Here is a 15,279-nt window from a genome sequence, read left to right on the forward strand (position 1 = left end):
GTGATTTTGGATTGGCAATGATTTCTTAGATATGACACCAAAGCACAAGCAACAAAAGAAAAAATAAATTAGACTGTATCAAAATTCAAAATTTTTCTGCCACAGATGATACTGTCAAGAAAGTAAAAAGATAACCTACATGTGAAAGAAAATATTTGCAAATTATATATCTGATTGGGGGTGGTATACAAAATATATAAAGAACCTCTTACAACTTAATAATAAAAAGATAAATCACCCAATTAAAAATGGGCAAAAGATTTGAATAGACATTTCTCTAAAGATATACAGATATCCAATAAGCACATGAGAAGATACTCAACATCATATGCCATTAGTGAAATACAAATTAAAACCATGATGAGACGCCACTTCACACCCACTAGGATGGCACTAATAAAAAAGACAGACAATAACAACTGTTGGCAAGTATATGGAGAAATTGGAACCTTCATACATCACTAGTGGGAACGTAAAATGTTGCAGCTGCTTTGGAAAGCAGTTTGGCAGTTCTTCAAAATATTAGACATAGAGTTATTATATGACCCAGCAATTTTACTCCTAGGTATATATCCAAGAGAAATGAAAACATATACTCACACAAAACTAGTACACAAATGTTGATAGTAGCATTATTCATAATAGTCAAAATATGGAAACAACTCAAATGATGAATAGATAAAAAATATAGTATATCCATGGGTTAAATGAGTGATGGGGATTAAGGTGGGCACTTGTTGTGATGAGCACTGAGTGTTGTTTGCAAGTGATGAATCACTGTATTCTACACCTGAAACTAACATAACACTGTATGTTAAATAACTGGAATTAAAATAAAAACTTTTAAAAATACCCTCCCCAAATAAATGTGGTATAACTGCATAGCAGAATATTACTGAAAAGGAATGAAGTTCTGACACCTGCTACAACATAGATGAATCTTGAAATTCATATAATTGTATATTTTAAATACATTAATTTTATAGTGTGTGAGTTACGTCCAAATAAAGATGCTTCTAATTACCTAAAAATTGAAAAGAGAGAGAAAGAATATCCGCAAATATACAAAATCAAATTAAAGAGATATCATTTTTTACCTATCAGATCAACCAAACTTAGGACTGGTAAATTGACTGTTGGTGAGAGAATGAAGAAATGGCTGGTATCAGTGTGGATTAAAATAGCCTTTTGAATGGGAATTTGACAACGCATTTTACAAGTTTAAATATGCTTTTCCTCTGACCTAGCAATCCAGTTTTTAGAGATTTATCCTGTAGATCCCATACAAAAACATTCATAATATACAAGGATGAAAGGATTTTCACTGCTTAGCTCCTGAAATAAAAACCTATGCCAGTCACTGAACTTGTTAAATAAATTATGATGTTTCCATACATTGGAATAAGATATCAGCATCCATACCCACCCATATGTTCTATCTTCTCTTCTGTTTTGGGTGAGCTCCTAGCTAGGACCAATGGACTAGGTCTCAGCCTCACAAAGCATTTCACTACTAAATCTACATTCTCTCTTTCACATCATCAGTGTTTTCTTCTCTAATGGTTTCTTTACATTAGCAGAGAAACGCACTATTTTTCCCCCCAAAGTTAAAAATCGGGACACCTGGCTGGCTCAGTCGGTTAAACGTCCAACTTCGGTTCAGGTCATGATCTCAGTGTTCGTGGGTTCGAGCTCCGCGTCGGGCTCTGTGCTGACAGCTAGCTCCGAGCCTGAAGCCTGTTTCAGATTCTGTGTCTCCCTCTCTCTCTACCCCTTCCCCGCTCGTGTTCTGTCTCTCTCTGTCTCAAAAATAAATAAACTATAAATTAAAAAAAGAAATATATATATATAAATTGACCCCATTTCTCTTTCCAGATCTCTCCTATTTACTGTCAAATGTGTCTGAAGAGTTGTCTATGCTAGCTATTTTAGAGAAGTTAGCAGAAAGTATTGGCTTTTAAATGGTTATGCCATTAGACCTAGCAATTATACTATTAGGGTCCCCTTTATTTAAATCCTTATAACTGTTCGCCTAGAGATATTTTATTGGTTCAACCAATATTATAGAACACTTCTTATGTACAAGGTCTGTGCTCAAAACTGGCACAGTTTCTTTTATCAGAGAATAAAAGACAAAAACAAAACAGAGTTACATAGGCTCATCTAAAATTTCTCCCTTGAGCCCGTTATAGTGGGGCTTTTAGCTCCAGTATCCCATTAGAATTGTACTTGTTAAGGTCACCATGCTAAGTTCAAAAGTCAACTCTCAATTAAAATAATTCTATTCTACAGAAAGAAAAAATAATAATGTCCATCCAAGTGTACAGCTAATTGATATCTGACTTAATCTGAATTAAATTTTAGAACTTCTAGACAAATGAAATGGACCATATCCTTCACGTAATTTCAGAAATACTAGTTTCAACTGAGTTTTTACCAAAGTAGTAGTGAGTCTGAAAAAAAATAGTACTGAGTCTGAGCACAGATTTTTCTCTTTTGCTACTTTGTCAGATGAACTGAGAGAAATGGTGACATATTCTTATGAAAGCTGAGAAGCAGCTGTCTGAGTAGAAGTCTACTCCCAAAATAGAACCAAGGAGCAAAGATGACATTTTCCCAAATAAATAATTTTGCATCGACCTACTCCATACCTAGGCTAATTATTAAGGTCTCAAACTTACAGGATGTAGAAAATAGCCCCAGCTGTTTCAGCCTATAAAAGGTTTAAGGAAAATATTGGCAAGTTCCTCCTCAGCCATCTCCTTTTAGGGAGAAAAAAACCCCACAACTCTTGATAAAGTATTGTAAAATCTATAGTTTTAATCAATATATCTTTGCAATTAACACTTTAAGATAAATTGCAGATGTATTATAATTGGAAGGATAGACATCAACATTATAACGAAGATTATCCCTGAGTGGTGTAACTGATTCCTATCTAAGGAATTAAAGGTCTAGGTCTAAGGATCAATAAAAACTCAAATAAATGTATGCTTTTCCTAAAGGATTTAACCACAACATAATAATAAAGAGAATATAAGCTCTGATTTTTTTAGAAGAGTGTAAACATAAAGTTTATCAAGAAGAAAGCAATAAAAATTGGACAAAATGTCTGGTAAACTAAAAAATGCTTATTTGGGGCTAAGTAAAGTGCTATGGTTTTTCCCCCTTTTTAAAAAATATGAAGTGTTAGAATATACTCTGGACCCAGTTAGGATTAGTCAATGACTGTACATAAAGTATCATAGTTAAAACTTTTAAATCAAATCTGCAGTCATAAAATAAGAGTAGAATGGATCAACATGAAATGTAGATTTAAAGCAGGTGACCTTGATTTACAAAGCTGAGAAGAGTGTCAGTGGTCAACTGGAATCTGACTTATTCATATTCACCAAATTTATGCTTCATGTAACTATGCCTCAGAATCTACCTGAAATTCTGGTTCTGACTGCCATACCTAGATTTTCTCACATGGATATTTTTATTTTCATATTTAATGTTGGTTTTGGGGAAAGGAAGGTCTTTATGTTTAGGTGATAAGGAAAAATCCAGTATGGAAGTTTTGATTTCACATGATATCTCACATATATGGCCACACGTTTAGTTATGCCTTGTTTTGTTAACTGCCAGTCCTTTTCAAATAAGACACTGTCAAGAACAGGAAATTATGAATATTAAATCAAGGGTATAGTTATCTACAAAGTAAATTCAAGAATTAGGGTAGTCTTTGGGTTATTTCAGAGATGGTAGAGGAGGAAGACTCTTTCCTGAAGTTTTCAAAACCACTGATGCAAGTGCTCTAAGTGTCTAGGAAACTTCTCTTGCGAGAATCCTGCCTTGTCTTCCTTCCCAAATGTTATTTAGGAGTGCATTTATTTCCAGCTCCTAGTATGTCCCTCACTTCGGAAGTATCTTCCAACAGAGCAAAAGTAGTCTTTTCTCTGCCCCTTACTCACTTCTCCTTTCATATTTAGGAGCAGGAGCTGGGCACACATGGGGTCAATTCTCCCCTTCTTTCCTCTTCCAGGCATCTACTTATTCAGAAAGCATATGTTCTGATCTGTTTTCAGCAATGAAGCAAACTTAGCAATAGAAGTTCCCTGTGAGGTAGGCAAAGTGGAAGTGAAAGTACCCAGGGTGCTGGGACAGAATGGTGAGTACCTCTAATTCTTTGAGTTCATTACTATCACTGAACACCTAAACTATGTCCCCCAGTCAAGTCTTTATCTGTAATAACTCCTTATTTATCTTTCAGTTGGCTGATAATTCAGCTAGGAGGAAGGAGGCATCCAAATTATGGATGCACTGAAACTTGACACTAGTAGGATCTCCTCCCAGAGCTCCACAAAGTTCAATTTGCTCAGCCACATCAGTTAACTAGCATCATTTAGAAACATTCCCAACTTTCCACTCTTTGCCTCTGAAATTACATCTTTAAAAGTATGTTGGTAAGTAAAAATAAATTGCTAGCTGTCAACTGATATTTTAATAATGGAAGAAAGTTTGCCTTAAACAGGAACTGAAGAGTTGACCGAGTCCTAACAGAATTAGGGTTTGAAGTTTATCCGAAAGAATGAGTGGGGCTCCTGGGTGGCTCAGTCGGTTAAAACGTCTGACTTTGGCTGAGGTCATGATCTCATGGTTTGTGAGTTTGAGCCCACATCAGGCTGTCAGCACAGAGACCTCTTTGGATCCTTTCCCCTTTCTCTCTGACTCTCCTCCGCTTGTTCTCTCTCTCTTTCTCAAAAATAAAGAAACATTTTTTTAAAAAAAAATGAATAACTCATAGTTACAGGGATACAACCAAGTTGGGGGAAGATTGTACTATTTTTACAAACTTGATCTATGCGGGAGAGAGAATGAGACTAGCACCACAATTCAGGATCACAGCGGTGAAAGGCAAATCTGAACTGATGTAGCAGGGTCCAGAATATGTGAAGTCTTGAGAGTTAGCCTGAGGTCTTTCCCCTATAGGCAATTAAGGAGCCTATCAAAAGCTTAGCTAAGCTACTCCATGGTATTGCTGTCTTGGCATCCATTTTATTTGGCCAAGGGCCTGCAGTGATCTTAAACTGACAATAACCGTTACCTCATGCAGCACACGTCCTAGGTAACAGGCCTCAGAGTCACACACAAATATAAATTCCTGATATGACTTCCCCAATTGCTCTTATGATCAAAAGTCCTCCCTTCTTCCCGGAGCTGTCCCCTTGTGTGTCCCCTAGATAGGACACCCATGAAGCTTACCAAACCCCTGCTCTTTTGGTTTGAATCAACCAATTCAGCCTTAGCACAGGGAACCCCAAAGCGCTCCACCCACAGACACTAAATGAAAGCACGTTTCCCAGATGCTATAGCTTTCTCTGCCTGTACCCTGCCTTGACCTCCCCACGTGGGCCCTTGAAGTGTACCAGGCACTGCCCCCAGGATATATGAGTTCTCTATTGCAATTTCTCTTGTCTGTTTCTGAGCAACAACTCACTGTCTGGAGCCCTGTGCTCAACTCGACAAAGGGTAACTTAACAAAATCATAACAGAACCACTAAAAATTTTTGAGTAGAGAAATAATATACTGAAAATAAAGAATTAGAAATGTTAACTTGATTTTTTTAAATACAAGCTGGACAGATTTAAGACAATCAAGTACAACTAAGTGGGAAGCCTGAAGTGACTAGACCCTCAACAAACTACCTTCCTTGTCTGCATGACCAAGTTTATTTAAAGCAAAAGCTATGATGAGTCTCCACTTGGTCACCTACTATTCACTCCTCAAGCCACCACAAGGATTTCTGCACTGGAAATGGTTCTTGCCAAAGTACCACTGATGCACCAATTGCTAAGTCCATGAGCATTTTCTTCATTTCCTATCTTACCTAAACAATCATTAACAAACAAGATAACTGACCACTTCTACATTAGTTTGCTAAAGCTATCATAAGAAAATGAACAAACAAAAACATGTCAAAAAAACATACAAACTGAGTGGCTTAAGCAACAGAAAAATATTGTCTCACAGTTCAGAAGGCTAGGAAATCAAGGTGTCTGTAGGGTTCGTTACTTCTGAGGACTGTGGAGGAAGGCTCTGTTCCAAACCTCTCTCCATGGCTTAGATGGCCGTCTTCATGTTCACATGGTACTCTCACTGTATGTGTATCTGGGTCCAAAATTTCCCTTTTTATAAGGGCACTAATCATATTGGACTAAGACCCACCCTAATTATATCATTTTAACTTGTTTACCTCCCTAAAGACCCTACCTCCAAATATGGTTACATTCTGAGGTACTAGGAGTTAGGACTTCAACCCTTAACATCCTCCTTCTTGACATTTTCCTCCCTTGGCTTCCTTAGAGGTCTCTCTTAATACATCTCTTTTTGTAATACTGACCACTCTTTCTCTCATTCAGGCTTCTCTTCCTGCAGCCGCCCCTTAAATGTTGGTCCTTCCCAGCATTCTGTACTCCTTCCTCCTGCTTTTTATTCCACATGTTCTCTATCCAGGATCTATCCAGGGCCCCATGCTTGCATGACTTTTACTGTCATATACATAGGGATGTCTCCAAAATCTATATCTGAAGTCCAATCTCTTGCATTTGTCAAAACCCATAAAATTGTACAGCACAAAGAATAATCATTTACGTGTGCAAATTAGAAAAAAAATCATTTATGAGGTCAGGGTATTTCAGATCAAATATAGAATGTGACCAAGACATCTAACTTACTACAAATGTATTTACAACCTTAGGGAATGGAGTAGAGGGAAAGGTGCTGACCTCTGTAACTATGAAAATGAATGAGGTCTATTTGACTAAGGACAGAAGAAACTATATATTCAAGCACTGTGCTTTGTTGATAAAGTTGTTTTCCATGGGAGTTCTGGCTAACAATCCTAATATCACTATATACAGACAGTAGAAATGAATAAGCAAATGGATAGCAAATGGTAGGGGCCAGGTTTTGCACTACTGGAATGGCAATTACAGACAAGCAAGGGAATGATCCATATGGTAACCGATTAGAGTTTCAGGCATCAGTATGAACTTACATTTACCTTAATATAGATACAGATGGTTACAGATAGAGATATTTACAGATATATGTATATAGAAAGGTCAGTATATACACATTCTTTCTTTTACCTGTCAGCTGAAAAAGACTAGAAGTAATGACAGCTCAGTAGTACTGAGCACCTTAGCATCGGTGTCTTGGTTTCTAATACTATTCTCTAACAAAAGAAACCAGGGTTCCTTGGGAAAATGGTCAATTTTAGGCCTAGATTAGCATGGAGCATCTTCTAGATGTAAGAAAGTAAGGAGATGCTCAAAAACAAAACAAAGAAACTCATAGCATCTGGGAATGTCAGAGGGACACAAGAGCCAACTGGAAGACCTCCTAATGGCCAAAGATGAATTAATTTGATAAATGAAGCCATAATGAATTATAACCCAAAGTATAAAAGGAATATCCACACGTCCACACTGTTCTGAATAAAAGATTAAATAAATTGACACAGGGGGAAGAGTAACAAATCTTCTGTGCAGAAGTCAACATAATTGATGTTGATCCTCTGCCCTCAAGGAGGTGGTGCATAGCTCCCCACATCCTTAAATGCAGGCTATGCACAACAGTTTCCTTCCAGGGAGTACAGCAGGGGAAGGTAGAGAAAAGGTAACTTTAAGTGTTGAACCTAACAAACACTACCTCAGCCAGGTGTTCAAAGTCAACATCAGTGATAAGTTATACAGATAGTATGTACTCTTCATATGATGCAATGAGATGGCCCTTCACCTCTGTTTTCATCCTCCAAAATCCCAGAATCCCAGACTAACCATGAGAGAAACTTCAAATCATAATAAGAGGACATTCTGAAAAATGCCTGACCAGTACTCAAAACTGACAAAAATAATGACAAAAAGTGAATTTAAAAATTCAAAAGTAATGAAGGTCTGAGGAATTCTTACAACTGAGAGGAGCCTGAGGACACACAACTAAATGTAATGTGGTATCCTGGATGGGATCGTGGGACGGAAAAAGAACATTGGATAAAAACTAAGGAAATTATGAATAAAGTATGGAAGTTAGCTAATGAAGGTAAAATTCTATAACTATTTATGAAATGTATGAGTGATGTCTTACTAGCACCTTTGTTCTTGCTATGCTTCTTGGATTGTGATGAGTTGAAAGAGGATGGGATTTGGCATCAATCAGACCAGATCTGATCTCAGATTCACCCCTTGATAGCTGTTGGATCCTGAACAAGTTACTTTTCACTAAGTCTATTTCCTCATTTAAAAAAAGGTGCTAATACCGCTTCATAAGACTGTTGTAATGATAAATGAGATGATGATAGATAAGACACCTAGCAGAGTAATTGGCATATAGCAGGAGCTCAATAAATACTAAAATTTGTCCCTTTCAGAAATTACAATATTTGGAAGTCAAAAAGGGCAGGTCTTGTGAATTATGTAGGAAAGCTGAATGTTTACTTTAAGTCTCATGTTGCAGATTAGTCCTTTGCCATCTGACACTTATGCGGTTGGTATCACTTGTCAGAAATTAAAATATTTTTAATGCAATATGCCTTTGATGAGGGATAAAGCCTGTATCAGCTGTTAGAACCTTTCATAAATCTTCACCTTGTACTCATTCAGTATTTGCTTGAGATCTAATTATATTTTGCCTATTTGAAAAGTCCTTTCTGAACATATTTTATTAAAAAGAGAGCAGGTAAAGGAGAACAACCACTTAATTCTCTAACGACTAATAAGAAATGCAATAGACACAGCGCATTTTGGTCATGAAATGGACCTTAATAGAAGTGAGTTTTCTAATTGCAAAAAGAAAATTCAGCGACAGCGACCCAAAGAAGCCCAGGACTACACACTGTGCTGAAATTTAAAAAAAGCATAAGCCAAAAGGAAAAGTGCCTTCGTCCTCTATTTGAATACCAAAAACAAACCATCAAGCACAACTGATAGGAACCAAACTTGATAACAACAATGATAATTGTTTCAAAGAAAGAAAAGAACTGTTATCAGGGGGAAACAGACCCAAAATGTGAATGGAAAACAATGCAATTTCCAAAGTAATTCCCAGTTTTCTTACTGGCTGTGTAAAAAACTTCATTTTAGACTAGTCCTCACGTAGTAAGAAAGAAGGGCAGCCTCTAGTGGCAGGTTAAGGATTTTACAAAGTGACCTTGCAGAAACCAAATGCCTTTATTTCTCTTACTATATGCTCTGAGCAGAAAATATATTTCATCCAAGGAACCTGCAGAAGTTCGGAGCCAAGTGTGTTAAGCAGCTTTAACAATGATCTAAGGCAGTATTTTACTATAAGGAATGAAACCACTGAAAAAACCTGAACGAAGATTTGGTCAACTGAAGTCCAGTTCTCACTTAGTCTTCTCTCACTGAATCAGGAGAGACCCAAAGTAGAAATACTCGGAGAGGAAAACAGAAACATCTCTTCCACCTGAGAAACAAATATCGTGTCATCTTTTCAAAGCCTCCCCCCACCCCCAACAGTGCAAGAGAAAGGCTGGGAATGGGCCAGATAAATATTTTTTCTTCCCTGCACTTCTCTGTCCTTGGAACGTGAATCTACTTATCCAAAGCCTTGGTTTCTCACCACTTCTGGAAATTTAAAAATGAGTGAACGAATAAACTGTATTTTCTCATCAGTTACTGCTACAAAAACACTGATATTACCTTTGGAGGAAATACTACCTTTGGAGTTTTGCTGGGATGTGACGTTTGCCCATATGGACAGCTTTACTGCCCTGGGGTTAACAAGGCTCGACACGGAGCACTGTCTACAGGAACCGTCAGAAACCCTGTGAACATCCAGGGGTAGGCACTTTCTAAGTTCCCACGGACTGGGAATTGGGAAAACCACCGAGAGCCGTTAACACAAACTGGGGACTCGAGGAAGACTCAGGTCGCTCCACGAGAGAGGCCAAGCACGCAGCTTCCCGTCTCGTCGCCTCCCTGGACTGTCATCAGGCTCCACATTCGGGAACGTGGGAAACCTCGCACGTCTTCCTGGTATGTGACTCGGCCTCCTTGTTCTCAGGGACCGCAGATGACTGCCTGCGCTCCCTCCTCCGCCCGGCCCCGCTGAGGGTGCGACGCGCCACCAGGGCAGCGCCTGCGAGGTCCTGTGCNGCTCCAGGTCTCTCAAAATAAAAGGCCCGCGTGGTCGTGGAAAGGAAGAAGGAGGCTTCGGGAGAGACGCAGAGGTGACTGAAACCCCGGCCGGGACCGAACTGGACTTTCCGGGCCGGAATCCGGCGAGGCAAGCGGCCAAGGGGGGGCCGCAGGCGCGCGCCACGTGTTCGGGGCGGGGCTTCTGCTCACGGTGGGCCCGGGACCCCCTAGGAAGGGAAAGGGGAGGGGCGGCCGGGTACCGCGTGAGGCGAGGGTTGCACTTTGCCTGGACTTAGTCACGTCCCCATGGAAATACTGCTAATTGTTCCTCCACTTGAGAAAGGGGAGTGGAGACAAAATGTTTTAAACCTTGGCAGGCCCTTAACTCCCAGGAGTTCCTCCTGAAATTACTTCAAGGGAGACTGAATCATAAAACAATATTACCTTCTTTCCCATAATTAATATAATCATTTAATTTTTTAGAGTTGCTCTGCTTGTCTTTCACAGGTGCTTTCAAGTAAATTAATCTAGAGCATATTTTATTATCTTTTATTTATTAAAAATTCCCACCTCCTCATAGGAGTGCTGCCGTGATGAGTTAATATTTGCTAAGCACTTGGAAGGTGAAAACTACATAAAAGTTGATGGAGTTACTCATATTGATGCAGAAAAAAATAACTTGGTAGGATTGGTAACCCACGCTATCCGCTATCTTAACTGAAATTACATTGTGAAAAGGCTTTACAAAGGCAAAGCGGCTCAGTTCAGAAATAATTATCCAGATAACTTCAATTCCCCAGAAAATGGAATCCTTCTTTTGAAGAAAAAGTGAGTCTTGACTGATTTCGTTTGTTTTGTTCAATTATTATTGTTACATTTAAGGTAATCAGTTATATAAATGTAGTCATTTGGACAGCTTCTCTATTTTAATTTCTCCTTCCTTTAAGCAAGGTCTGCATTAACAGACTGGGAACTTAAGAATGTTCTCCTTTTGTAGCAGTGCGGCTAATTTACTTTATGTTCACGTACTATAATAGAAATTTAATAACACTCCAAAAAATTTCAAAATTTTTAATATCTGTATCATTACTTACACAGCATATCTGACTAGTAGAGAGAAATAAGGTTAATAATGTGTTACTTTTCTGAGGTATATGACAACCAGAGCAAAGATAAGCACTGTATCTAGACTTAGATTTCCAGTTAAACATATTTCCACCAGGACCCACTTTTAATTATTGGGACGACTGCTTTAATTCCCCCCCTTTACCTTGCTAATCTCAACAGGGCCATAGGCATCAAACAACATGGTACCAAATGTGTTTCAAAAGTAATCTGAAGAATTTTAGAAAAAAATTATTTTTTCAATGCAGGGTTTTTAAATGTAGTGTTCTAAAATATGGAGAAAGCAGCTCCAATCAATCATTATAAAACTTCCTTATAATTCAAGCACAGAAAACATGAAAATTTAATATTGCAAAAGTAGGCCAGACCACTATCATCAACCTAATAGTCATCATCATTTATATCATTTATTAAATTACACGGCACAGCAGTGCCAAAAAGTGAAGTAATATTGTGAATTCACTAGAGGGAGCAATTCTTTTTAGTAAACGAGTATTACTTAGCTCTATATATTCAGTTGTCCTAGAGTGGATCTGGATACTCAATATAATTTGAGAATAAAGATATGCTGAATTCAGGAGAGAGATCTCAGTACAGATGTACTGTGATTTCAAGGGTTATTTGGAGGTTTTCTTAAAACATCTGAGGAGAAAAGAGAATTACTAAGTCCAAGTTAGTAATACGGAAGCTGAACATCTGTCAGCATCCCCATTTTGTTTTAATTTTCACACATTTATACTTTTAGACAAGAAATTACTGCCCACTAAGTTGGCACAGTGTCTTATCCATAATGACCAATCAGTTTAAGAGCTAGTTTCCAAGTGTCTGGTATAAATGCAAATAAACTCCAATTCAATTAAATGAAGATAACTTATTTTAGTTAGCAACATACGGGACAGATGTTCAGACCAATTTACACTGCTGCTATACTTTTCTATAGTTTGGCTATTTGTGACTTAGCTTCAATTCATTCAGATTTGGATCCCATTTGCTATATTTATTACTTGACATTTTAGCCAGAAAAGCATTTTAAGCAACAATTAATATAGAATTAACGAGTAGTATTTATACAACTGTGCCTGTTTTACTCTTGATTGCCTGTTAAATGTTTATTTTTAAATGATACAGATTTGGCCCTTGAAGATGCAATAAACTTTAGCTGTTATTGAATTCCATGTTTTAATAATATCAAAGATGCTATATTTTTTGAATGTAGTTTTATTTTTAAAATATTTCGTTCAATACTATTCAGTCAATTTCTACCTGGTACTGAATACCGTTAAGATTGGGGATACAAAGATAAATAAGAATAAGATCCAAGTTAGCTCACGATTTACTGATCCTTTTAAAATAAAATTGTCCGAGGGGCTCCTGGGTGGCTCAGTCGGTTAAGTGTCCGACTTCAGCTCAGGTCATGATCTCACGGTTCGTGGTTTCGAGCCCCGCATCGGGTTCTGGGCTAACAGCTAGCTCAGAGCCTGGAGTCTGTTTCAGATTCTGTGTCTCCCTCTCTCTCTCTCCGTCCCTCCCCTGCTCACACTCTGTCTGTCTCTCTCTCTCAAAAATAAACAAACATTTAAAAAATGGATATTTAAAAAAATAAAATTGTCCGAGGGGCTCCTGGGTGGCTCAGTCAGTTAAGCATCTGACTTCGGCTCAGGTCATGATCTCCTGGTTCGTGGGTTCGAGCCCTCTGTTGGGGCTCCATGCTGACAGCTCAGAGCTTGGAGCCTGCTTCAGATTCTGTGTCTCCCTCTCTCTCTCTCCGTCCCTCCCCTGCTCACACTCTGTCTGTCTCTCTCTCTCAAAAATAAACAAACATTTAAAAAATGGATATTTAAAAAAATAAAATTGTCCACAATCTAATTATATTCATGTTTCAAAAGAAAACTGTGTATTTAAAAAAAGCTAAAGTCTTTACTGAAAGGAGTGGCATGTCTTCCTTTTTAAATTTTTTTTTCTTTTTTCTTTTTAAATCTCTGGAAAATCATCACAAGAACTCAAAGTTTAAAGAAAAGTTTTAGAGTCTTCCAACATACAAGACATGTTTAGAATCTAAATTGTCAATTCTGGCAGCTTCCAAGTCAAGTATTTACTACTATTTATTTGTATGTGGATGGGCCAGATGTTCCAAACTGCATTCCCCAAACTCCTTTCCTTAAAACTCTTCTCCAAAAAAATGCAATCTGAATACTTGTGTTATTGGATGGATGATTTTGATTGTGTTCCTACTTAAGAATGAAGGAAAAGGGTACATGACAAAGGAATTCCTGGTAATGATCAGTGTTTTCCACAGTGAATCTCTCTTCTTTCCCACTGCACCATCTAAAACAGTATATGTTTCTACAGTGTTATAATGTACTGGGTTAACCACAGGCTTTTATGAACTATAATAATGTATCAAAGTATCTATGAAATTATATTCTAAAATATGAAGATGTATATTTTTGTTGTACTGACAGCATCATTTCAAATATTATCATACTATAAATTAAAGTGTAAATATCAGAGTCACTAAGGAAGAATAATTGAAATAGATTGGGCTAAAGATTACACAAGTTGAGAATGGGTTAATTTTTTTGAAGTCAAACACTGTGAAAACTCACTTTAAGCTATGACTTAAAGAAAAGGAATATTGAACTTTTATAAATATTCTGTATCCCAATAACAATGAGATATTTTGTTATTGGCATATAATTTATAGGGAGCTGAGAAAATAGGAATCCATTCATTCTACATTTTAGAATTAATTTCCTCAAAAAATAAGTAAAATTAATTTTCTTTTAAAGTTACATGACGTTAGCTCCCGTTATAGAAAATAAGTAAATAACAATAAAAAATTATACTCCACATTCTGACCAAGCTATAATGTCCTTAAAACTAAGCCTTCAAACAAAGTTTAACAGTGGCTTTAGAAATAAAAAGCCATCAGCCTTTCTAAGAGTGAAACCAAATACATTAAATTTTCAGAATTTTAAATATTTAATATTGACACATATAAATAGCCATCCAATATTAAAAGTGGATACTCCTACCATTACTAGAAATATGCTTTCTTATAAATTTTCCAGATTCTAAACCCAGACCAATTCAGTTTTTCAGGAACCTGAATTTAATTGCAACATGTGTTGAAAAATGAGTGTTCTCCCTTCTCCTTAATAATGACTAAGCTTGCTTCATTTTACCAATGCAAGGGAAACAAATTTATACCTATTTAGAAAGTGCTGGCCCTTCGCTTTTTATATATCTTCAGCTTATAAATGTTAATCCCAGAGGATCCCAGGGACTGGCAAAGGCTCACAGACTGGGGACATATTTTGTAAGAAGTGGAAAGAAAGCAGCCAGCCATTCCCCACCCCTAAGTTATAAAGCAGAGAACTTAAGAACTATGAACTACAATCTAAAAATCTTGGCATATTAACTAACATTTTGAAAGGCAAGTATCCATGTGTGAATGTTGATGTATTTATGAATACTCTGCCTTATGTATTTTTCTACCTAATCTAACTGGTAATATAAAATAAAAATAAAGATGGTAGACAAATAACTTAGGAGGCTTAGCCTGGGGGAGCAATGATAAGAAAAGACCTTGAACATAGGATTTTTCTAAGACAGCAACTTACAAATGGGCTTTTACATTCTTGGGGAAGAGCTCAGAACACTGAGCCTGTGTAACATCAAAAAAAAAAAATGTTTACTTCAGACTTAAGGCTGGCATTTTAATATACATTATTCTAGTAGAAATGTGATTACTGTCTTAATAAGTTTGAGAAATGAAACTGTTCTTTAAAAATATTTCACAATTATAAGAATCTTCAAAGCACACTAGATAAATCAATGTTTGCATAACATTCTCATATGTTATACATTAGTATTAATCCCAATTTATAGATGGTAAAACTGAGAAAGACTTCTTTCATACTTCAGAAACAATTGGCAAAATATTATGGTTTTGTTTTCCACATTTATGTTTCAAAATATTATTACATTAAACATGATTACCTAGTT

At 37.0% G+C, this 15,279-nt stretch overlaps 1 protein-coding gene across 8 annotated transcripts in view; it reads right to left on the reverse strand.

Annotated features, from left to right (window-relative positions):
- Positions 1 to 15,279, reverse strand: part of LOC144224157 (uncharacterized) — a 53,685-nt gene that overhangs the window by 18,913 nt on the left and 19,493 nt on the right. For all 8 annotated transcript variants that reach the window (XR_013332966.1, XR_013332964.1, XR_013332962.1 and 5 more), the window contains one exon: positions 9,359 to 9,472. The gene's annotated coding sequence lies outside the window, so the exon portion shown is untranslated. The remainder of the gene's footprint in view (positions 1 to 9,358; positions 9,473 to 15,279) is intronic.

Source organism: Crocuta crocuta, unplaced genomic scaffold (assembly GCF_008692635.1).
Source record: "Crocuta crocuta isolate KB4526 unplaced genomic scaffold, BGI_CrCroc_1.0 scaffold52, whole genome shotgun sequence".
NCBI lineage: Eukaryota > Metazoa > Chordata > Mammalia > Carnivora > Hyaenidae > Crocuta > Crocuta crocuta.